This window comes from Phalacrocorax aristotelis, chromosome 3 (genome assembly GCF_949628215.1).
Source record: "Phalacrocorax aristotelis chromosome 3, bGulAri2.1, whole genome shotgun sequence".
NCBI lineage: Eukaryota > Metazoa > Chordata > Aves > Suliformes > Phalacrocoracidae > Phalacrocorax > Phalacrocorax aristotelis.
Window position 1 is genome coordinate 52,419,275 of NC_134278.1, and position 24,268 is coordinate 52,443,542.

General features: G+C 44.2%; 1 protein-coding gene across 2 annotated transcripts in view; it reads right to left on the minus strand.

Annotated features, from left to right (window-relative positions):
* Positions 1–5,835, minus strand: part of FYN (FYN proto-oncogene, Src family tyrosine kinase) — a 143,699-nt gene extending 137,864 nt beyond the window's left edge. The window contains exon 1 of one of the 2 annotated variants that reach the window (XM_075087461.1): positions 5,420–5,835. The gene's annotated coding sequence lies outside the window, so the exon portion shown is untranslated. The remainder of the gene's footprint in view (positions 1–5,419) is intronic. The other variant, XM_075087460.1, reaches the window with a different exon arrangement.
* Positions 5,836–24,268: the final 18,433 nt, after the last annotated feature.

Here is a 24,268-nt window from a genome sequence, read left to right on the forward strand (position 1 = left end):
TACAGCCCGTACAGCCAAGGCTTTTTATGTTTATCTGTGTCTTAGAGCTCCCGAGAGCTGTTGCAAGTCAGCATCAAGGATGTGAGGAAGCTCCTCACCACGCCACCCCAAGAGCTGTGCAGCAAAGTGTACTATGTGAGGTAGAGCCTTTGTTCTGGGCTGGCTGCTGACAGTGCCACTGACCATGGGGCCATGCATTTTGGGGACAGCCCGGTAACTGCTCTCACAGCACAGGAGCCAATACTATTAAAAGTAGCTCTGGCTCCTTTGAGGAGCTCTGGCTGGGCTGCTTCATACTTCAAAGCACTGAGCACATCACTTGACAGCCACTTCTCAACACCCCTCCTTTCTGTGTGTAGCCAAAGGGTACCTAAAGCAGGATGGGACAAAATTTCCATAGGCTAGAAAAGGCATCCAGTCATTGCTGCCTCCCAAAAAGACCCAAAAAAATAAATAAACAGAGGGGTGACCTTCTCTGTTCTCATCAAAACATTGTCATATTGCAGCTGCCTTGTACAGTTCATCATATTAAACCATGGCTCAATGTGAAGAACATAAACTAACTTGCTCTAAGAAGTTAGGTTACTGGCTTAATCAAGTAGGACTTATTACTCACAGATACTCTAGAAAATTATAGTGTGGAACAAGCAACTTTCAGGGGTACAATATTTCCCTGAATCAGGAGAAGCTGCGGGTAACCTCTCCCTGTATCACCCTGTCACAAACATCATCAGTAGATCCATTTAAGTTGCGATGCCTTTGATTAAGGAAAAAAACAAAAAAGCTGCATTTTGGAAAGAACAGCACATTTTAAATTAATTTGCTGTCTTCTCCCCTGTTGAAAAAACTATTTCACTCAGGCCATCTAATTCAAATCTGCTGATATTGCCAGGCTAGCTTTGTCAGATGAAAAACATTCATTCAAATTCATGGTATACAAGGAGTAGACCTGGTCAGAAAAAATCTGACAGTCATTTTCTGCAAGAAAATTTAGTTCTATCCATAACTTAAAGCTCCTTGAAACTGTTGCTGATTTTATACTTCAGTAATAAGTCAAGATGTCAAAGGTTGTATTTTGTTCCAAACAGGTGCCAATATTTTGAGTTGAAATCCTTGCTTTCGTAGCAAGTTACCATTCAAAACAGTCAGAAGCAAGACGAGGCAACATGTTTTGATTGACTTGAAGTCATCTTATTTTTCACTTCCCCCAGTAAAAGTGTGATATTGTTCAGTTTTGTTCCCGTTCCAAGTGAAGGAAAGTTCCGAAGATCCTTTACAAAATATCATTGTTTTCCTGTGGCCAGTGGTAAGGGGGACAACAGGGTGCTTCTCCTTGGCTCCAAATTCCCATAAGGTCAAGCCTGTTTCTAGTTTCAGGGCTGAAGGACATCTCCCACAGACAGGTTTGACTTGACCACTCTCAAACCAAGGGGTGGCTTACCTGCCTGAAACCAAACCAGTGCTTGAACACATTAAGAAGCGGGACTGCTCTACAGCACAGCGCTAACGAGGCCCACGCACTCCTTAAGGAGCATTGTACGCTTCTCAGATGTACCGAAACAACTTAAACCTTTCACTTGGATCTGTCATTCCTTTTTAGAAGAAAGTCAGGCACTAGGGGAAAAACCCATGAGACGATGCAAATGCTAAAAATCCCAATTCTTCTATACCAGCATGTTTGTCACCTATTGAAGTACAAAATGTAAGCTGGTTTTTTTTCTTCTTGGTTGGGGTGTTTGGCTTTTTTTGGGGGGGCAGTGTGTGGTTTGGTTTGGTTTGTTTTTTAATTATTACTATATTATCAAGAGCAGCTTAGGGTTTTTAGATGGTAAGAGCAAGCTGCTGTGGTGCCAGCTGAGACACCCAGCAGGCAGACACACCACTGGAGTTTCACCTTTGTGTGAGGCAATTGCATGGGGTGGCCCAGGCACCATTCTGCCCAGCACACTGGCAGCTGGGAGCGCAGCTCCGAGGTGCGCAATGTGTTCAGCACGGTGCAGCAAGCAGCTACATCCCTTGCTCAGGGGTGTAAGATCCACACGGCTCACAACCGCCCTGACAGCGAGGCCTCAGGATGCTCCATGCTGAAGCACGCAAACCCTTTTGTGGGTTTTGCCCTAACCGAATCGCTGACTTGCACGATACAGATCTGTGGGCCTTTTGTCATCAAAGGGGTCCCTAATTGCTAGATTTCAATGAGACTGCTCAGGTGAATTAGATTTGTTGTTTTGAGTCCTGGTTTTGGAGTAATAAATCAAAATCTCTTGCGAAGACACTTCAGCAGGAGCTGCAGGGGTGGGAAATGGCCAGGAGTTACTGGTTCTCTCCCTCTTGAAGGAAGGTCACTTTGACAACAGACACTACCAGCATCAGGCCTGCCCATAAAGCAAATTACAAAGCGCTGTCTGTGACACAAACGAACGCCATTATTACACATTCAAAGTAGTGCCCAACCTGACTTAAGCAGAACTTTACAAAACAAGTTTGAATCAAATATTAATGTGCACCCCAGAGATGAGGGGGAAGGGAAAAAACATGTGTGCAACCCTCTCTCCCTGAAGTAAAAGCAGTATAATGCAGCAAGACGGCAAAGTGAAGATGCTGGTTAAATAAAAGTCATTGGGCATAAGGCGGCCAACAGCTCTAAGCCTGCTTTAACACAGCTAAATAGATTATATTTTAGACGTAGCATATTACAGCGTTAAATCATCGCAAAGGCACCGGACAGTTTTTATTCACCTAGCCACGATTTTATTACACCATAAATCCAGTGCAGACCACACCATGTCCAGATTAGTATATTTGGTTTAATTCAGCTAAGCCACAGGGCCAGCAGCCACAGAGGTCCCCTCCATGTCAGACTCCACCCATGCAGTTCAGATGACACCATTGAGGCATTTTGTATAAAGTTATTGTGAAGCCTAGTACAGCATCTCAAAAATACCGAGTTCCTTAGCAATGCTTTATCTTACTCAAATGAAATATAAATTTGTCAATGGGCCCTAACTTTTAAAGATACTTAAAATGAAAATTATTAATAAGCAATTTCTCTGTACCACCTTCATCACTTCTGCCTTACATTGACTGACATGCCCATATAACAAAGTTGTTTATCCTTCACTGAAGACATGTATTTATTCAACATCAAAACAATTTCTAGAGAAGCCTGTTCAGAGTTTTATAGTTAACTGGTATTTCATGCCACTACATCTTCCACTAGCAGGCAACGCAGAATTTCTGAAACAACATGCCTGAAGCATAAACCACAAACCGCCACAGCCAGTGGCCTACCATTAGACAGCCTCATACTGGAAATTCTTATTTTTGCCAAAGATGAACCATGCAGATGAGACAGTAATTTGTTAGAGGTGGAGAAGGAGCAGGCTTATAGGCACCCTCTATGAAACATCTGAGCATTTCAACAAACTAAGAGAAATCTGCAGCCTACTACCAATGAAATACGAACGGTGAAGGCATTATTTAGGTAATCTTCCTTTCTCTTTTTCATCAAAATCACAGCTTTGTGGGGTTAAAAAAAATCCTCAGGAAGGAACCCCTTGTTCTTTCCAATAATCCTTCTTAAAATTGCTCTTTAAAAATTTTGAAAATTCACAGATCTACTGACATCCATCAAGTGCTACCACTTTTCTGAGCATATACATCAAGGTGCTGAAGACTCCTGTATCACCTGGGTGGGGGGGAGGGAAACGTAACAGCCTTTCAGCTTTACCGATACTAAGTAAACATTCAATTTGAAAAATGAACTTCTCTCCCTCCAGTTTCCTGTTGGGTCAAATAGTGGCTGCAATGGATGTAGCTGAGAAGCTGGAGATGCTGCCTTCCCTACCCTTCCCACTCTGGTATTTTTCTACTGGCCTCCTTTGTTCACTTAACAGAACTTTGTTTGAAGTGTGTTTTTACTCCTTCATTGCATGACAAACCCACACAGTCAGAAGACAGGCTTATAAAAACCACAGATCTCCAGCAGGGAGCTTGACGGTGGGTGTAATATTGGACACAGCTCTCCATTCATCATGCACATTCTCCGGATTTCAAGTTGACAGTGTCCCTTTAGCTTACTGTTCCTCCTCAGGGGGGGATCAGACGAGTCAACCCTAATGAAAACACTTCCTTTACTAGCACATAAACAAACAGATCTTCACCTGCAATTGTTCTAAGCTTCAGGCACAGAATGCTAGTTAAAAAGATATCGGGGGAAAAAAAAAAAGGGTGTGTGTGGAGGAGATACTGGAAAGTGTTGCAGCTGCAGGGATGGTGGAAGGAAGGATGTGGGAGTTAAGGAGGTTGTATACAAGGAGGAAAATGACAAGGTCTCAAAGGCATTCCCAGTACTGTGCACGCATTTCAAAAGCCCGGTCCGTTCCCACTTGTTATTCAGCATTTTAAAAATCAGAGCATATCAGAATGATTGATGAACAACTGCAGAGGGTTGCCTTCCACTCAGCCTAAACCTTCTCCTCCAGCACCGACCGACTCAGCCCTGCCCTGCCTGTCACTGCCCAACAGACCAAGATATCACGGTCTTGTTTTCGCAAAGTGACCCCCTTCCCTCCCCGGCCCTCTCCTAGTGCTCACGCACACACACAAATCCACGCGGAGCAGAAATAAGGCAAGTTCCCGAGGAAGCAGAAATCAAACCGAGGGTGATCGAGGAGGTCGGGCGACACGTACGCCGTAGCTCTGCAGACGCAGCAAAACACTGGCACCCATGGTGTGGTGTTTGGTATCTCTCTAATCTAAAATGTGGCTGCAAAGGAACTGGCACCGGATCAGCGGCCTCATCTGGGGAGGAACACAGAGGCTCTAGGGGAAAGACAAGAAACAAGCCTCTTTTCACATCCTACCACCCTTGGGCATTTTGTGCATCCCTTCTTTCTTCCCTGAAAGAGGCCTTTGTCACAGACGCGCAAATCCTATACGATTTATTTCACAGGCAGAGAAGGTCTTTTTATTTATTTCCCCCCTCCCCTTTTTCGCAGTTCGGCGGCAACAAATACAGCCCTGTGCTGCGCCCCCTCCCCTCCCCCTGGCTCGCTGCCCCGGCGGGGGTGGGGGGGCACACACACGACACGGACACGGGGGACTCCCGGCACGCAGGGGGCGCACCGCCCGCCCGCCCCGGCCCCCACAGCCGGTCACGGCGCTGCCCCCGGCCCTCCCGGCGCCCCAGGCCGCGGCCGGCGGCTCCCGGCGGGGGAGGCGGCGGGAGGCGGCGGCGGGGGGGCGCGGGGGACACCCGCAGCAGCGCGGCCGCCCCCCCTCCCCGGCAGCCCCCGCACCCCATCACCGCTCGGGCGCACAAAGGAAACAAACGCGCCGCAGCATCCACCTTCCCCCCGCGGCCCCCGCTTCCCCCGGGCGGCGGCGGCGGCGCGGGGAGCTCCGGCCCCTCCGTTACCTGCGGCAGCTCGGCTCGACTCAGCGCGGGGCCGGGGCGGCGCCGCCGCACTCACATCCTCATCTTCCTCCTCCTCCTCCTCCTCGCTCCGCTCCTTCGCCGGCTGCTGCCGCCCGCCCGCCCGCAGCGAGGGGCGCCGCTGCCTCCCTCCGCGGGCAGACGCGCTGCGCCGAGCCCCGGCCGGGTGCGGAGGCGGCGGCTTCGTGCGGCGACGGAGCCGCAGCCTGGGCAGGGATGAGCTCGCACGGGCTCTCCTCGCTGCTGCTGCCTCGCTTCGCCTCCGCTCCGCTCCACCCGGGCGAGCGCGGCTAGGGCGCTCCCCTCCCACCGGGGCTCCTGACAGATGGCGCAACCGCAGCGCCGCCGCCGCCGCCCGGCCCCGCTCGCTCGCCCGCACGGAGCCGGCAGCCGCCTCCCCCCACCCCGCCGCGCCGCGCCCCGCCGCGGGAGCGGCTCCAGACTGGCAGCGCCGCCGGCCTATGGCGAGGCGCGACCGGCAGCCGCCGCCGCTCTGATTGGCGATCGGCGTGGGGGCGGGGCGGACGAGGCGGCCCCTCAGCGCCCGGCCACCACCCCCGGATAGCGGCAGCAGCCTCGGGCGGGCCGCGGGAGTCCGGTGGGGTTGTGCTATACCATGCTGGGGGCTGCACCGGGCTGGGCGGGCAGAGAACCCGGGGTCGAAGCGGAGGGAGAAGGAGAAAGGGGAGGAGCGGCCGGCCCGTGGCGGGGGTCGCGGCCGGCAGCCGCCACCGCCGAAGCGGTTCCCGCGCCCCGCTGCGTGCTCTCCGCCGGGGCGCCCCGGGGAGGCGGGAGCCAAGCGTCTCAACATCCCCGATGAATGGGAGAACAACCTTAAGCAGATTACGCCTCTTTGTAAAAGCCAACATCTTGGCTTATTGTTATGATTTCTTTATCCCTAATTCTTGGAATTGGCAATAGTGGGTTATAAGGCAGTGGGGGTAATGAAATACACGCAGGTCTTCCAGAGTTACGGTTTTATTCCATCTTTTGCATTTAATCACAGAGTTTCAGCCAGCTGTGTCGGGAGGAGCGTGAGCCCCGCCATGGCCATGGGTACCAGGGGCGTACCTGCCATCCCCACAGCACCAGCTGGGCACCTTTGCTGAGGATTCGGTCTTGTGCTGTACCCAGACACGCAGGCGTTGCGGTCCTACAGTCGCGGTGCACCTCGCACCTCAGAAAAGGTCCCTCTACGCTTTGTTCCCTTCAGGTCTTCAGCAACGTTGTAACACATCCTGGCATTTCTGAAGGTGTTTGTGTCCACCTCTGACGCCCACCAAAAGCAACGCACGCTCCAGCTTCAGGGCCCTTCTCCAACACAGCCATGCCCATGACCTTGGATGGTCCCGTCTTGACAGATTTGCATGTCTCGCTGTCACTTGTCTCCTAAGGCTTGGAAAGGTCTTTTGCCTTAGCGCTGAAGAAATTGCACTATAGGCTTCAACAACATGTAAAATACAGATGCACAGGGAGAGAAACAGCAAAAAGAACTATACGACAAGTTTTCAATAAAAAAGGTTTACGTTTCTCTCTCCCTTCTGCTCCCCGGATTTCATTTTTGGCTGCCAGTATTTAACCAGAGAATCATTTCATCTTGATGATTTGATTTCCTGATGAAATTACAGTTTTACAGGTTCAAATGTAACCTCATTTCCTGTCAGAATGTCTACAGCTGTGTTTATAACAAAAAGTGTTTCACTTCTCTGCCTAGGTGACCGTGTAGGTGACTCTTGATCATTACATTTCAGGACCCTACAGAGTTTGTTCCACTAATTTGTATAAAGAATTTGGAGAGGATGGGAATTCCAAAGGAAAAGTGATGCTCTGTCACTTCTCATTTAAAACCTGATTACAGATGTATAGACGAACTAAATCTTCAGTCTCCTAGGGAGCTCATTTTTAGTTTCCCTCTAGTCTTCCCACTCAAACTGATTTTTTTTTTTTAAATATTTTACCATATAGAAGGTATAAACAGCACAAGAGGAGAAATGTACAGATCAATTGAAAAAACAATTTTTGCTTTTCATCCTGTTGGGCAATAACAGCAACTCAGTGGAGAGGTCTGGTTCTGCCTTTCCAGAAGCACCGGGTGAGATCCTGATCCTACGGACTTTGAGGAGCTCAGGCTGCAGCCGCTGGGCCAGTGGGAGGCCCTGGCTCAGGCAGAACAGAGCTGCTGGCCACAGACTGGCCTCAGCTGGCCCAGCACAGTCTGGAGGGAGAGCAGAGTTAGGAACTTCCAGCTTGGAGACTATCAGCACTGCAAATGGTGCAAAATGTTTGCCTTTTTTATGGGCTTATGCATAATCTTACCTCCACACAAGTCAACAGAGGTTTATGTTCTTGTAGATCTTAGGCACCTTGGAAGTTAATGAAAGAACCAGGTGTTCTTCCAGCAAAAGCTGTAGGAAAGAAATGCACTTAATTTTATAATCTAGAAACTGGGAATGAAGAATCCTTGTCCAAAACTTTGAATGCTCTTTCTGTAAATTAAAACCAGAATGACATAAAGAAAAAAAAAACCCAAACAAAAAACAACCTGCCACTCTTTTTTGAGCCAAACCAGAAAATAACCAACTAATCAATGAAAGCAGACCAAAACAATACTGCACATCAGCCACAGAGCCACTCTAACCCTGGGCAGATAAACTGGCTTGGCAGCATGCCGTAGAAAGTCTGATGCTCTGAGCTACTACAGCTGAAGAGGACTGAGGTGTGGAGTCAGAAACCAGGTGCTGGTAGTTGCATGGGAAGCATAGGAAGGAAGCCTTGGGTTTCCCCTTTAGGGAAGCTGTAATTTTTTTAGGATCATAAAGACCAGCAGAGCTGCTGTGAGTTCCTGTGGCCCCTGCGGGAGAGGTGAAACATGCTGGAGTGTTGCCTCTGTGTGAGTCGAGCCTGCACATGCCTGCAGCAGCTCCTACTCGCACAAGTCTTGTTCTTTGGCCTTCACCACCATGGTCTGACCATATTGATATCTGCCTTCAGGAACCACCCAGAAAATCTGACAGGCATCCACCCAGCTAAACAGATGAAATAATTAAATCTACCTACATAATACAGGAGCAGCTCTTTACATTCTCTTCTTACTCCCTTGACTTCTACTAAGCATCTTAGCCTGAAGTCTGTAACGCTGTTTTCTCCCACCTTCATCTATGTGGCCTTCCTCCTCATGATAAACTACTTTCTTTTTCTTTCTCCAACCTCACCTTAAAACACTTATTCATTAAAATCTTAAAATAATGTCCACTGAAACGCTGCTTCCCCATCAGCTGTTTTCATGGAAAACATGAAAAATACTGTCAAAACCTTAATTCTGCCATCACATGTGCTAAATGATGTGGTGTCAAGATTTTCCCCTTTCTTTCCTATCTCTCTATAGAATTGCAAAAAGCAAGTCATACCATTTTTGCAGTTGAGCAGTATGAAAATTATGGAGCCTGATTAGGATTTATTCGTATAAATCATTTAGCATCTGGGAATGCAATGCAACAGTCACAGAATGACATGAGTGCCTTTTGGACTTCTCAGCAGGCAAGAAATCAGTGACGGATACCATGAATGTATGCTAATAAATAAAAGCCACAGTTTGTACTGAAAGGTAATATTTTGAGAAACAAAACATGCTGAAGTTTGTAACAGCAACGAGATGTAATGGCAGCTCTTTTGTAGAACAGGGCAGGACACCAGTTCAGTTTTCTTGGTTGTTTCAAACCACTGTTGGTAAAACCAGGCTGCCTGTCAGAAAAAAACCATCAGCATTACTCACTGGATTCTTCTGAGCCATAATCTGTAAAAGTGAGAACCTAAGAAACTTGTATTTTAAAAGATCCCCAAAGCGTTAAGTTTTTCAGTGTCTTTTTTATCACCAACTTTTAGATTGAGACTACCTTTCAGAAGGATAACCAAATGTCATGTTCGAATTCTTCACTCAAACTAGTACAGTAATCACAGACTAATAGGTCCCTAATCGGCTTTGCCAATTTATATCCTCTCTCACGCTTCCTTCCTCTCTACATTGCTAACTCAGCGATGCTTCCTTTCGTTTTGGTTTTGGCTGTGTGTATGTTACCAGTTATAGCCTGTCATGTATAGCATATTATAGTAATAATTACAGAGTAGCGGTGAAAAAAAAGGATCTGAACTTGCCTACAGTATTTTAAGAGGCTGACAGTATTTGCCTGAAACATCCCACTGTGTTTTCAGGAGGTGCTTCGGCTGGGGAGTGCTAAATGGGTCCTGCTGACTCACAGGTGATTACTGACTGCCAGGGGATGCTGATGTGGCAGGTCTGCCTCCCTGGGGAGACCACCTTTGAGGTGGGAACAGCAGCCTGGAAGTGGAAGGAAAGGGTTTGAGCTGAGCTCTTCATCCTGCCTGTCAGCGCTGATCACGCTAATACGTGGAAGCTGAAGGAAGGGTATTGGCAGGGATAGGAAAACAGCACTTTGCATTTTGTGTAATAGACCATTTGTGGGAGCAGGTAGGCAGAAGAAACTTGATCACAATTATGTCTTTAAAAAATAAACAGAAGAGGCCTTCTTTATGGCTGTAGAGGGCCTAATCTCAAATGTTTACATTCACAGCAGCCTGTTTGTCTTCTTGTCTTAGAGTGTCCCTAAAACAGATTGGAAGAGGTGTTTCCTCAGACACTGCACAGAGGCTTTCCCAAAGCAGCAAAGCATGTGCTAAACTCAGAATAACATCTTCAAATGGGATCATGCAATTTCTGAAAGTTACATGTCTGTGTATATAAGCTCTGGATGTGTTTGCACTCTCTGTGGCTACACGTGGACATGGGGGAAAAAGCCACACATGGGGCTACCTGAGGAAATCCAGAAATAACATAAAGATATTAAAACCATCTTTTGATAACTTCCAGACTTATTAAAAGTTGCATCTTGCTAAAGTCAGAAAAAAAAATCTTACTCTTACTTTACTTACTCAAATATACATTTTAGACTCTCTGTGAAAGTTAGTAAAATGTATTGACTTTAAGTAAAAATATTTTTTAAATGATAGTGAGGAGCCTGCGGGAGGAGGACACTGGGGACAGCAGTGCATCTATAATCCAGCCAAGGAATACATTAATTCTTTTTTGGGGACAGTACCTTTTTGAAGATACAGGAAGCATTGTGTATATTACATTACGTAATTTTGTAGAAATGAAGAACAGTTGATTCACTTAAATGTGCCTCATTGTCTTCCTTCTGCTGTCAGCATTAGCCCTCTGCTGAGCATCACAGGAATTCTGGGAAGGCTGGCTTCCTATGGTGGAATAAACCTGGAGCAAAAAGCCTGAGTTTACTCTTAAATATCACTTTCTTCACTTACTTATAGAGACCAACCCTGTAGCAGATGCATTGACAAATTGCAGACATACACTCTGTCTTCCAGAAAATAGGCCCACACAGGGTTTTGTGATTCCCAGAAGCATATACTTTCCAAAGAATTACCCCCAAATGCCAAAAAATAGAAGTAAACTGTTTCTTGTCTGTCACTGTTTGTCTCCAAACCACGCTGTGTAACAGAACTAACATAGCAGTCTTCAGGTCTAAAATGTAAGCGGGTGCTAAGAAATACTTACCCCACAAGGATATCTCAGATTACCCCAGGAAAAACATTGATTTTAGTGCTTCTGTCCCCAACAGATCAAACATAACAATGTCTTCTTACTTGTACAGCATGAAGTTTAATTAGTATTTGTAAAGATTTAAAGATATTCTGGCCAGGCTGTACCACAGAAGCTCATGAAGAAAATTAATAATTCTGTTTCCATTGTGGGTCTGGATTTCTGCACAGTGCCGCCTCCTGAATGTGAGGAGAGCAATATTTCTACTTTTCTCTTTAATCCTTTTGGCCATTACATCATCAAATGAGTCAGGATTCTCTGGAAAGCAAGACCCACGATCCTGTGACTAACGACTGCATCCACTCAGGGAGGCTACGGCAAGGTTATGTAAACCGTCCCAGTTCTGGCACTACCCAACTGTTGAACGCTTGACCTTCCACTTCTCATGTTCTTTTAATCTATTTTTGGATGTGATTTCCCAGGGTCTTTTTTTAATGGTAAAATAACCCAGAGATCTGTCATATGGGAGTAGTCTCGCTCCATATGTATCATTAGCAAAGACATATGCTAATGAGCTTATTAGAGGGTTGGGAGAGTCGTTTGGCTGCCTGCGCTCCTCCTCCTGGAGGCTGCAGAGTTTCTACCCAGAAGCAGTGGGCTGTCATCCTCCGTCTGGGAAACGATTAGGAAGGTACAAAGTGCACATCTTACCAGTGAGTTTCTAGCTGTCTGCTGACAGTGGAGTGCTGGTGGGTGGTCCTGCGGTTTGGGGCAGGGGCCCAACTTCTCATAGAATGTCTTACCTTCTTTCCCAAGCCTGTCCCTTTCTACTCATGCTCATAGGGGCTATTTTCACTCTAAGGGCCCTGCATTTGTCCCTGTCACATACCTAGAGTCTTGAAATACTGCTTTACTGATACTAAACCTATTTCTAATGGCATGTTGACTTGTGGACTGGATTCCACATAAGGCTTAATAAGATCCGCATTTGCTTTTAGCTTATTAATCAGAGTTTCTCCCAATGCTGTTATCTCCAAGGAAAACACATGCAAGCCAGCAGTGTGCTCATCATACTCCTTGCCCACACCATGTCTGCTGGCACCTGCAAACGGATGTGATTCAGTGCAAATCTCTCACGAAGCAACCATCACCTTGGCTGTCATCACGTTGGCAGCACCACGGGCTGCTGTTGTGGAGTTGCAGGTTTGAGTGCCACCGCCCTCGCTTTGCCCCATTCTCACCTCTTGTAGTATTTTGAATTGACTATTTGTTGACAATGTCAAAGTGAACATGTGCCCTCATTGGCTTAATTTCTAACTGGGAGCCTTTTTTGCTCAGGAACTGTAATTGATCCATCATTAAGGATGAATTCTAGATCCTTCAACTAAAGAAAAAACAATAACCATGGCACCATGCCATAGCTGCCTCTAAGCAGATAGACCATGCTCATCATTTGGACATTCCCTAGCTTGTAATGGAAAACAGATATAGGATGTAGTGAAGCCAGGCAGAAGGAGAAACAAAATAAATGCAGCCGCACTGCTTTCTGAGATAGACACGCAGCTGCATGCTGAACAGACGCATCAGCACTAAGCTGTTCACCCAAGTGAAGATCTAAAAACTCCCTAAGACTGTTTCTACACAGAAAGAGTATCTGGTCAGTGCATGCAACCAAAAGACTGGAACAGATGATCATCTTGCTGAACCGTTCAAGATTTGTGTGATTATAAAATCTTAAAGGACTTAAATATAAGAATTTTAAAGACTTAAAAGAAGATTCCTCAACAAGCATCCAAAAGCTGGAGCTTACCCTTAGATACACTAAGGGTAAGATGCAGTTTCCCATGTGAATGCAAGATTTAAGACGGACAAGATCTAGAATTTTTAATCCATTAAGTAGAAGAGAGAAAACATGAGAATGTACCCATATGAATGCAAAAACCAAATGCATAGAGGTAAAAAAAGCAGACAAACAAATTTGAAAGGGAAACATGAATAATCTGAGGGGTAATAAAGGGTGCTCTGCATAAAGGCTTTGAATACAATAATAATGGAAAGAGAAGTCATTGAGATCAAATGTACTGATAAAAGACAAAATATAAAATAACATTATAAAGGAGGCAGGAAGTGAGACCAAGAGTGAGATTTTGCAGGCACATAATACTAATGCAGTTCAAAGGTGTGGAAGAAGAAATGCTGCTGTAAGCCTCAGACAACCTCATCATAAAAATACAAGATGGCATCAAAAGACTGTGCCAAATCAAGCCCCGTGATAGAAACAGAAAACCCCTCAGGAAATCAAATGCAAAACAAGCAGTAGGGCGGTAATAAATATGTGAAGCGATAAAGACTTCCTCAGCATTGTCTGACAGATCAACTTGGTCAACCAGAGCCAGTTAGAGTACTATAATAGTGGTAGGGTGGTATAAAATTCAAGCTGCCATCATTATTCTGAAGTACCTTGAGGGTGAGGTCAACAGGGCTGTCGTGGGTGCCACCATGTGAATGACTGTACCAGCTCGGACGTTTGTTACACAGATCATGATGACTCTCTGTGCATGAGTGTTTTGCTGCACCCTTCTCTTGTGCACTTTTCCTAACCAACAGGATGCTCTTTCTTTTTAGATGCCTTTGCTTTGCTTCACTTCAGTGCTTTTCTGGTTGAGAGCTTAGAAGAGTTGGCTAGTAATCAAACTACCTTTGCCCAAAAAATGCTTTTTGGGTGTCTCTGAAGCACTTCCTGGAGTGTGCTTCCACTTTCCCCATGCTATGACTGGATGAGGAGAAGCTAGGCAAGCACCGTAGCCAGGCAAGCTGCACATCTGCAGACAACTGGAGTTCATTATTAAATACCTTCCTGGATGAGGATTATCTGCTCTGGAGAAGCGGAATGATTCCCAGTGCTTCATGACAAACAGTGGTAATAGAGCACTCAGGTAAGTCAAATGGCTCCTCTGCAAGATTATGTGCCTCATCAAGATACAGAAAGTTGGGAATGGCATTTAGGATCCCATATGCAGAAGAAGTGAGTAATGCCTGTCAAGAACAGGACTGGGATTAGTTGGGTCTACTGGGAGGCACATGTATCTCACAACCTTCTGCTGCAACAACAAGGAAACTGTATGGCAGCAGCTGGAGCTGATCATGGCCACAACCTGTTTTGAGAGAGTTCAGGAACTGGATTAAAATTTGGCTGAAAACACAGTAAAGTGCACTTTCCTGACGTGTCATTCACAGGCATCTGCTGACCTGCATGTACAGTTGCACCTAAAGATAATCTCTAGAGGGCCTTAATTTTAGTTTTTTTTAGTTTGGAGTACCAGTTCCTACAGTAGAGACAGCTGGTAGCTTTTGGACTGAGTTCATTATCTCCACAGAACCAAGAGACACCCAAACCAAGAAGAAATGTCTAGCAATCGTGTTCGCTGTGAGTTGTTTCACCATTAAGTTTGAGGATGTAAAGCAACTGAAGCAGAAAATGACACTAAATCACTAGAGAGCATTTTAAAGGAGTTATTGCCAGTGGCTCTCCATGAGGCTGAAACTGCAGTGCTACAGTTTGGAGGTACACAAAGAAAAGAGGGAATTAGATATACATAGCTGACTTCATTTCCTGGTCATGAAAGTACAGCAATTGAACCAAAATATGAAATCCTCAAATTGCTAGAAAAATGGATACAGAAAGGCACAGAAAGCAATCAAGCCAATTATTTGCCATTGTCAAGGAAGCGTCTGAAAGGAATCTGAGAACAAACCATATGAAACAAGTGCTCATATCTATCATTTTGTAGAGCTGGGCACATGCCAAAGGAGAACTCCCACCCACATGCATAAAGTACTTGAATTATCGAGACAGTCTGAGCATACAAGGTAGCATCGTAGTTAAAGGCAGTTGGCTCACAGCGCTCAGATCACACAAGCTTCCTCAGAGCGCCTTCTGAAACTGAAGTGTGTTTCCAAAAACCTGGAGATGTCACTGTTTGGCAGACATGATCAGGGATATCAAAGACCTGGTAAACAGTTGGGGTTCACATGGGAATGTGCAAAACCAACCCAAAGCTGATGAAATGTACATAGCGTTTGGTTTGCCTGTGCTCTAAATAAGGGGCAGCGTGGGAATGAACTTGAGCATTGGTAGCACATTGTCCACACTGTTTAATTGTCACTCCAGGCTTCTCTTGGGTGACTCAAACTTAGCTTTCTTTAAGACAGTCTTCTGTGTAAGTGACTACCCCACAGATGGGTGGACATGATCTAGGCTGTTCCACTTGGAAATTGGGACCAGGGATCAGTCCCTGACCCTCCCTTATTCAATGGGGTAGACATAGATATTTATGGGTGTCTCAGTCAAAAGTTAAAGTTTGCTTGTCCCCTCCCATCCACACCGCAGATGCTTTCCGCTACTGCCTAACAGAGCTGATGTAACCGAGCCTCTGAAATTGCCTTGGCTGCTCATCCCTCCCTGTCTGTGCACACATCGTGGTTGGTCTTTCAGGCTGTCAGACACTGCACTGACCACAGCAGCGATCATTTCAGCAGGCCTGGTACCCTCAGCCTTGTGCTTTCAGATAATGGCCCTGACTTGGGCCACTCTGTTCAGATGATTTACCTTGGGAGAGGAGTTCTACGTCACCATCATGTTACAATGACAAAGCTTAATTGCTGCTTAAAATTGATGCAGCCCTATTAAAGAAAGCTGCTAAAAAGAAAACATGTCAAACCACTCCTGAACAGAGAAACATTCCCTGCAGAAAGTGTTAACAGTGCTCTGGTAAAAATGCTTGCTGTCAAGATGAATACATACCTTTGGTACTTAGCTCTGGCAAACACCAGTGGTAGTAAAACCAAGAAATAGGACAAAAGGTTAACACCTATGTGCCAGAGCCTGCCACTGTGGGCAAGCTACAGTCCTCTGACTGTTAAATTGATAAAGCCGGACAAAAAAGTATCAGCCCAAAATGACTAAATACCACAGCACCAGAAGTGCAGGGTCATTGATTTTCAGTGGGAGAAAAACCTAATATGTGTTTCAGTATTGGAAAGTGTACATCTGACTTTTTACAATACCTCACAAACCCAGGGGTTTGCAGCCAAGCAAGCAGGCCACCCAAAGAGAAATTATGTCTATAGATAGTCGTTTAAATACTATAATGTAAACAAGGAGCAGTATTCACACTCTCTCATTTTTTGGGACAAAATTAAATGTTGCAGAGAAAATCACCTAAGTAGGGAGCATTACACCAGGACTGGGTGTGGGATCACGTCTAGGGACCTCAAAAACCTCAACGTGTAGTGTTCGGTAAATGCAGAGAGCTGCAGTGTGCCTCTTGGCTATGCTGGTACTGGCAATTGCAGTAGGGTGGGAGTGGCTGGGGTGCCTGCCGAGGGCTGCCTGGAAAGGGGTGCCCAGTTCGTTCCCCACACTGCTGCCATGTGAACTGCTCCGTGCCCCTTGGACAGCACACACGGTGAAGGGGTTGGGGCCGAACAACTTATTATCTTGTCTCTTCCTCTTTCTGTCTGTGCCTGTGTACAGAACAAGAGGCATGACGTTTTGGGAAGACTTGAAGGCCAGCCAAAATGAAAGCGAGAGAAATCATTGGAGCAGCCAACAGGCTGCAGCAGGAGGGAAAAGCGGACACTGAAGTAACTAGCAGTCTTTCCATTAATTTCAGGGCAGGCTGGATCAAACCCATTTAAGCCCAAGGCTAGAAACAGGAAATGTCATGCTGAATATTAGGAAACAAACTGTGGCAGTGAGTGCAATCAAGCAATTTGTGCACAGGGAGGGAGCAGAGCCTTGCCCTACTATCAATGGTAACATACTATAACAGCACTCTAAAATCCTTTAGAATGAGTTCCCTCACTGTTATCTTATTATTAAGGATTTTTGTTTTTAATCCATTGTGCTCTGAAAGCAAAATACAAAGAGAACCCTCTTCTTCCCTCCATCCTTGAGAACAGCAGGCCGTTTCAGGCAAAGAAACCTCTGACACTTCAAACAGCAGCAGTAGAGCTAACATTCTTTAATGAGTTATTTGGTGACGTAACATGACAGTGCCCAAGAGATTCATACTTTGAAAAATATTTTTGTTATTTAAATTTAAGGAAAATTTAAATCTCAAGCCAGGAGGCCCCTTTTCTCTTTGGGGCCTGTTACTTTGTTCTGCTTTGAGGTGTGCAAAATTTGCTTTGACATCCCTTGGTTTTGGAATATTTTAAGTGAAAGCTGATATTTTGACAAAGCAATCTAATTTTGAGAGGTTTGTGTTTCAGCACCTCACTAATGCTTGGAGTGAAATGGGCCAGATTCTCAGCCCAACAAAAAGAGCAAAGAACCATGTTAATTGCCCAGTGAGGCAGTTCCCATAGGATGAAGGGAATCCTTAGGTTCAGCACAGTGAAAAAACCAAGGGACTTCACTATGAACATGTCTCACGGATGTAAAGAAAAAAGATCAGTTACATAAAACCAGTGTTTTATATCACACCATGTGTAGTGTACACCTGACTCACTTACAGTCTTCTCCTGAATCTCTGTGGATGGTTTGCTCTGCAAGATGCACTTTGCTAAATACTATCACTTGAAAAACTAGAGCTGGGAAACCCTCCGTAAACAGTCTCAAGACACCTACAAAATCAGCAATCTACGGCTTCTCCCCTTTGTTCTGATCTGGTCTATTCTTGTGAGCTATTGCTGGCACAGTACTTGTGTCGTGTCCCACATCTTTTTTAAGTGCAGAGACTCAAGATCTAATCAGTATTAATGACACTAGGAAACTAAGGGCATTACAACTTAACACTGTGCAGTGCAGCACACTGAACAGTTCCCCCAGTTAGCATCACACGAGGTCTTCTGGAATGGGAAAGCCATATCATCATGCTGCTTTTTGCAAACGGATTTGCTACTTTGGTGAAGCTATGCTGCTTTGGGAATTCAGACAAAGACTTCTGTGAGAAGGCAGGGATGAAGATGAGGCTTTGTATGCCTCATGCCACGCACCAACAATCTGGAATGAGACTTTCGGTATCTGGTGGGTTCAAACATGTTAATGCTATGCTTCTCGGAGTAGATCTACCTGTAAAAGCAACTAGAGCTGCTAAATGCAAGGTTCTCATGGAAAAGAAAGGCAGACACTAAGAATGGAGGCCTGGCCTAGCTGAAAGCTAAAACTTGCCTATAACTGCTATTTTGTCTATACCCTTAATAGAATTTAACTTCTGTTCTCCTTAATATCAGTTTGGAAGTCAGCAGCTGTGGCAACATGTACGTGCTGGGATAGCTTTGCGGCAGAGGGAGTTCTTCGTGGAGGTCTGCTGTGCTGCTCGTTGTAAAGATCTGAGAATACACAGCATATCTGACCCTGCTGTATTTTACACCCTGGGCAATAAGGAGAAGGAGAGCTGTTCCTTCTCCTATCTCCTAATAGAAAGCATGAATGGCCCCTCTTTCCTTTTACTGACCGGAAAGGATTATGAGCTCATAGCCTGAGATGAAAGGATGTCTGCAGATGCTGTGCCTGGACAGGCATAGAAAAACAGCATTTGAATAGTGTCTTGCTTATTCATGCTATATATCCCAATTTGAAAAAACAGTCCTCTGAAAAGCTCTTGCTCCTCGCTGCCATTTCACAGTGGGCTCAAACCTGAAGCCTTTCTTCTTGTGTGGGGAAGGAGCACAGGAGGTCCCTACTGTTCCTCCACCAGGTCCCATCATGCCTCCAGAGCCAGTTGCTATTCCTGTGCCAGCCTTGCCTCCAGTGCGCTCGCTGGGCTTACTCCAGATATACTCATGCTGCATGTGTAGAGGGGCCTTTGCAGAATTACAATCCCCACCAGCTTTCCTAGCAGTTATGCCAACTTGTGCACAAAAGAGCAAAGTTTTCTTGGAACTGCAGTCAACAAATACAATAGCTAGTTCTATGTTGCATATCTAATGTTGTAATTTTCCAGCTTTTGAGTTATAACAGGTCTTCATCCTAAGGATCAGTTATTGACAGTGATATAATCTGTGCTCGGACAATTATGTAGCAGTTTCAAAGTTGCAAGGAAGGAAGCGAACATGTAACAAAGGTAATTTTTTTAGAATAGTAGACGCATGATGGTACAAACGAAATGCTAGAAATAGTTCTCAAGAGTGGTTGGTCAGTCAAAAGCCAAGTGAGATGCTAAAAAATGTCCAACAGATACCATCTGAGGATGTATCATGTATCTAGTAACTGCAACATTTAAATTTCGTACTTAAAAACTCATATAAGAATAAAGTGAGTGGTGGAAGAAGCCATGAGGAGCTTGACCAACCCATGTGCTAGAATAGTAATATGAGGCTTAGGCCAAAATTAGGCCCAAATAGCCCCCAAATAAGGGGACTTATAAGAAAGACAGGGACAAACATTTTAGCAGGGCCTGTTGCAACAGGACAAGGGGTAATGATTTTAAACTAAAAGAGAATAGATTTAGACTAAATATAAGGAAGAAATTTTTTACAATGAGGGTGCTGAAACACTGGAACAGGTTGCCCAGAGAGGTGGTAGATGCTCCATCCCTGGAAATATTCAAGTTCAGGTTGGATGAGGCTCTGAGCAACCTGATCTAGTTGAAGATGTCCCTGCTCACTGCAGGGGGGTTGGACTAGATGACCTCTAAAGGCCCCTTCCAACCCAAACAATTGATGATTCTATAAATTCAGCAGACTCCAGGATAGCTGACTGATAACTAGTAAAAGAAGTAGGGGAACAAGAAGGCTCTTGCAATATAGATACCTGTTCTCATTCACCTAAACAGCCTCTGTTCATTGGGCCAAATGAAGGGAAAAAAAAAAAGTAAATTGCTGTGTTTGAATCCAATAGTTAGTGTGTACAGAATTAGCCATCTGCACTTCTATGTAAGTGGAGCTGCTGCTAGAGAATGGGACATCAGTGTTATCACCCACACTGGTGGCCAAAGAGAAATGTGCTCAGTGGGGAGCCCTCACTCCAATAGAGTCCGTGGTGGCAGCCCCAGGGTCCTCTATCACAAGAGCATTCTGGCTTTCTCCTGTGAAAGAAATTCACAGCACAAATATGTGCTGTCAGTTTGCTCAGTATGTTACACCTTATTCTGAAAAACAGTTCTCTCTTTTAACATATTTCCCTTTAATACATACATGCAAACTGAATGCATACTTACATTTATATAACTATGACTAATTGAACTCCTTTATAAGAATCTGTGATTTTTATTGTTATGTAGCATGGGTTTTTCATATGCAGTTTTGGAGTACTGAAATCTAGTAATTTCTTTATTCTTCACCAAGGGTGTTTTCCTCAATCAAAAGTATTCATATATCAATGGAAGAGCATTCAAAGGCATTCAGGCCCCATAAGTTATTCCACACAATACAAACACCCAGCATTCAATTCTGTTCATTCATCTTCACCTACTGCTGTCATTTAGCTACAAAGCTATTCTCTTTCTTTTTTTTGTTATGCAAACTTGGCAGATTTAGGCTGTGGATGAGATATGTTTGATGATTACACGTTTGCTTTGTACTGAATGGACTCAAACCCTAGTTTTCTGTTTCAAGAAAAAAACTAAGAACTTAAAACTACATGTTGGAAACTCAGGCCTGTCCAGCTTTCCAGCTGAAAAAAAAAAGATATTACTAAGTTTCATGTGGTTTATGAGACACTTAAGTGGTTCATAAAGCCTGATGAAAACATAAGTTTCCTAATCTAGAGTTATTTTAAGAAGTAAACTATTCCAAATGATCAGACCTGAGTTTAAGACTTATACTAGTACCAAAATACAGGTGGATTTCTCCAAGATTTTTTGCTTGTTTCTAAATGGACTTTGCTATTTCTGACAAACTGGAGTATGTTGGAAAGGGAATTAATTGCCTTACAAGTCCACTTCCCATGGCTTGAAAATCAGGAATGTTAAAACAGCCTGTATGTCATTTTAAGCAAGGCTTTGCTTCTTAATCTCCAGTGTACCCATAACCTCTCAAATGCCATTTTTCATCTACTCAGCCACTTTTCATATAATATCCCCAAACTAGCAAAATTCTTCTTGGAAATGCTTTATCGTTTTGAGTATTTTGACTTTCCTATATGCATTTGGAATGCAATATCAACTTAATAAAAGAAAATATATAGGTATTCGCTTTTTATAAAGTGTCATTCTGCAGTGAGTAGAACTGTGAAGTGCGTTTGTTTCAGTTGTTTTCTTCTCAATTATTGCTAGAGGCTTTCAAAAATGGAAGCATCTAAATGACAATTGATGAGAGCACTTTCAGGACTGATCATGCTGTCACAGCGGGACTACACTGCTGTGCACTTGCTATATTTAGTGGAGTCGCTCCCAGTTTACACTAGTACAGATGAGAATATTCACAGAAATAAAGGCTGTGAAGCCCCTAGAAAGATGTCATCTTATGTCTTTGCTGTTTTAGACCTCAATTTTTCCATCATCTGAATTCTGCTTTGAATCTCAACAGTTCGTTAAGTCCTGTGTGCCAGTGAAGTCAGAATTTGGAAAATCTGTTAATAAGTTGCTATTGGGGAAGGTACCTTAAGATGATGGATGTGGTATTGGATTTTACTGTTGAAGTAACAGTGTAGTATAGTAACGGTGAAGAAGATTTAGGAGGCTTATAGAAAAGTACTGGATGATTTAAGAAGTAAAGGAAGTTAACCGGAATTCTGAAAGATGGTCCTGTTGGCCTTGCAAGACTGACACTCTTCTTGTTTCTTCCATGGGAAAGGGGATATCCCAGCAACCTCTGCCCCTACCCAGATACTCTGACATCCTTGTGCATAGCATGAGACATGATAAATTGAGATTCCATGACCTCAGTTGTGATCACATCTCTAATATTTTTAGCATAAACATTTATGTCCAGCTTAATTCTCACTTCCTTTCTGTATGTGGTACCTAAACTTTAGCTCAGCTTCCTGGAGCTGGGATTTTTATGTGTCTGGGTTTTGGGTTTTTTTTTTGTTTGTTTGTTTTTAAACTTTTACTTCAAGCTTTCAATCTCTTAAAAAAAGGTTCTGAACATTTTATAGCACAACCTTTGCTCAACCAAGCAATACATGGACTTCGTCTCATGAGGCACACAACTGGGATAGATATGAGAAACTCAGTGAGGTATCTGAAATGGCTCCACCACCCACCCAACTTATCCCCTGTAAGTGACCTCTCTGAAGTCAACAGGCTTCTTAATGCTACCTACAAAGTGATCATTTATATTAACTGTATGCAAACTGAAAGCAGAACAGACAAGTCTCTGAAGACTAAGGCACACCACTAGCACCCCAAAACCTGACAATGTCCAAGGCCTTTTTTTCCACTCGTCTTTTCTTGAGATAGCTTTGTTTGTAGTATTCAGTATTTACTCCTCTATGAGGCCTGCTATCAGCAAGTATTAAATAAATAGCTCTGGAAGGTGCCTTGAGGAATAAAGTTGTCCACAGTCCTTGCCCAAAGGCAGGTCCAGCTATACAAGAATGATTCCCAATTTGCATCTGTCACATTTGCTCTTAGAAGCCAAAAGTGATGGATATTCCACAACCTCCCTAAGCAACCTTTTCTACTGTTTACTGTCCTTATCACTAGATGAAGCTGTCTCTAGCACCAACCCTCAGTCTCTCTTGGTACAATCTAAATGCATTACTCTTGTTCTATCTCCAAAGAACATATGAATAATTTCTTTTCTCCCTTTTTGCATCTCTTTTGTCCTTCAAGCTCTTAATGTCTGTCCTTAGGTTTGGCTTTCCCTTTTTTTGGCTAGACTGATCACCTTCAACCTTTCCTAGTAGATCATGTTTCCACCACTCTCACCTTTTTTTTTTCTGTCCAATTACTCCACATCTTTTTTGAAGCTTGGTGCCCCAAACTGGTTGATATTCTCCAGTAGAGGCATTATCAACACCAAATAGAACAGTAAGATTAAAGCCCAAGTCATCAGTCTTGTAAGCCCAAGTTTCCATCAAGCTGAGGTGCAATCCACTTCCTTCCATGGGTTGCTCAGGCTTACAGTGACCATGAGCAGAGGTGATATTTGAAGATGTAATAAGGAAAGCCTGGAAACCAAACCAAAGGAATGGAGACCCACTGCAGGAAGCACTGTGCAGACAGTCCCTCTGTGTTTTCAATGTGTTTGGATTAATGGAATATAACACGTTAAGAGATCTTAGCTTGTCCTAGAAAAAAACCCCAGACCAATAGCCTATTTATGATGTAGATTTGATAAGTGCTGAAGGGATTCAAGAAATTATCCAGAATGAAAACAACTGGAATCATCCAAGTCTGAAACTGGTGAAGTGTGTGGGGAGTGTCAGGGATTGTGACACAAGTGCTTTGATTTTAGCAAACCAGAAGCAGCAGTGGAACAAAAACCTATAATATGTGGGATGTTGAACTAATTCTTGGGTGATTAATAAAAACAACATAATTTGTTACTTACATACATTAAAAAGTGAGACAAACATTTAGCCACTTACTGTGGATGGGATAGTTTGTCGAGAGAACATCCAGGCCTACCATCTGACCTGGAAAAATGCACAAATGAGAATGGGCAACGAGAAGGAGAAAATTTTTCAGATGTTTTAAATTAAGAACTGTGTCTGGAAGTTAACTTTCTACTTAACAATGAAACCTCATTTTAATCCAATGCCTGCCTACTGTAAGCAGAGCTACCACCAGTCATGCCTCTCTTAGTACAGTGCTGACTTTACGAGTTGCACGTGGTTTGTAAATGAGGGGATAAATAGGATACCAAATGCTCTGTGCAAATTTACCACAAAGACATCTGGATCTGAGAACCTCCCAGCAGGCAAGTTGCTAATGATATCAAATATTTCCTTCAAAGAGAATGACTTGGTTGGGTCTCTGTATTCTTTAAAGAGCTACAGGAAGTTCAAATAGGAAAACGGCATAGGTTTATTTTTAGTCATGGACAGAGCTTCCTTCAAAATAATATGCATCTCCGCCTTGTGAAGTAACCTGCTTCTTAGTTTTATGCACTCTCAAAATGCTCATGCCTTCCTGCCTTTCAGAATTAATAATATTTCTTTTGAAATGGCAATATTTCAGCATGGCAGTCATGAATGTCTTTGTATATCTTTTGGTCAGGGATATGTGGCCCTAAGGGAAGCATAGTTTGGGTAACTTTGCTTCAAGAATTAACTTTCATCAGCCTTGGGATTGAGGAGGGACGTGGCATGGTAGAGAGACAATGATGCCGTGGCAATTCCTAGCCACTGGTTCAACTAA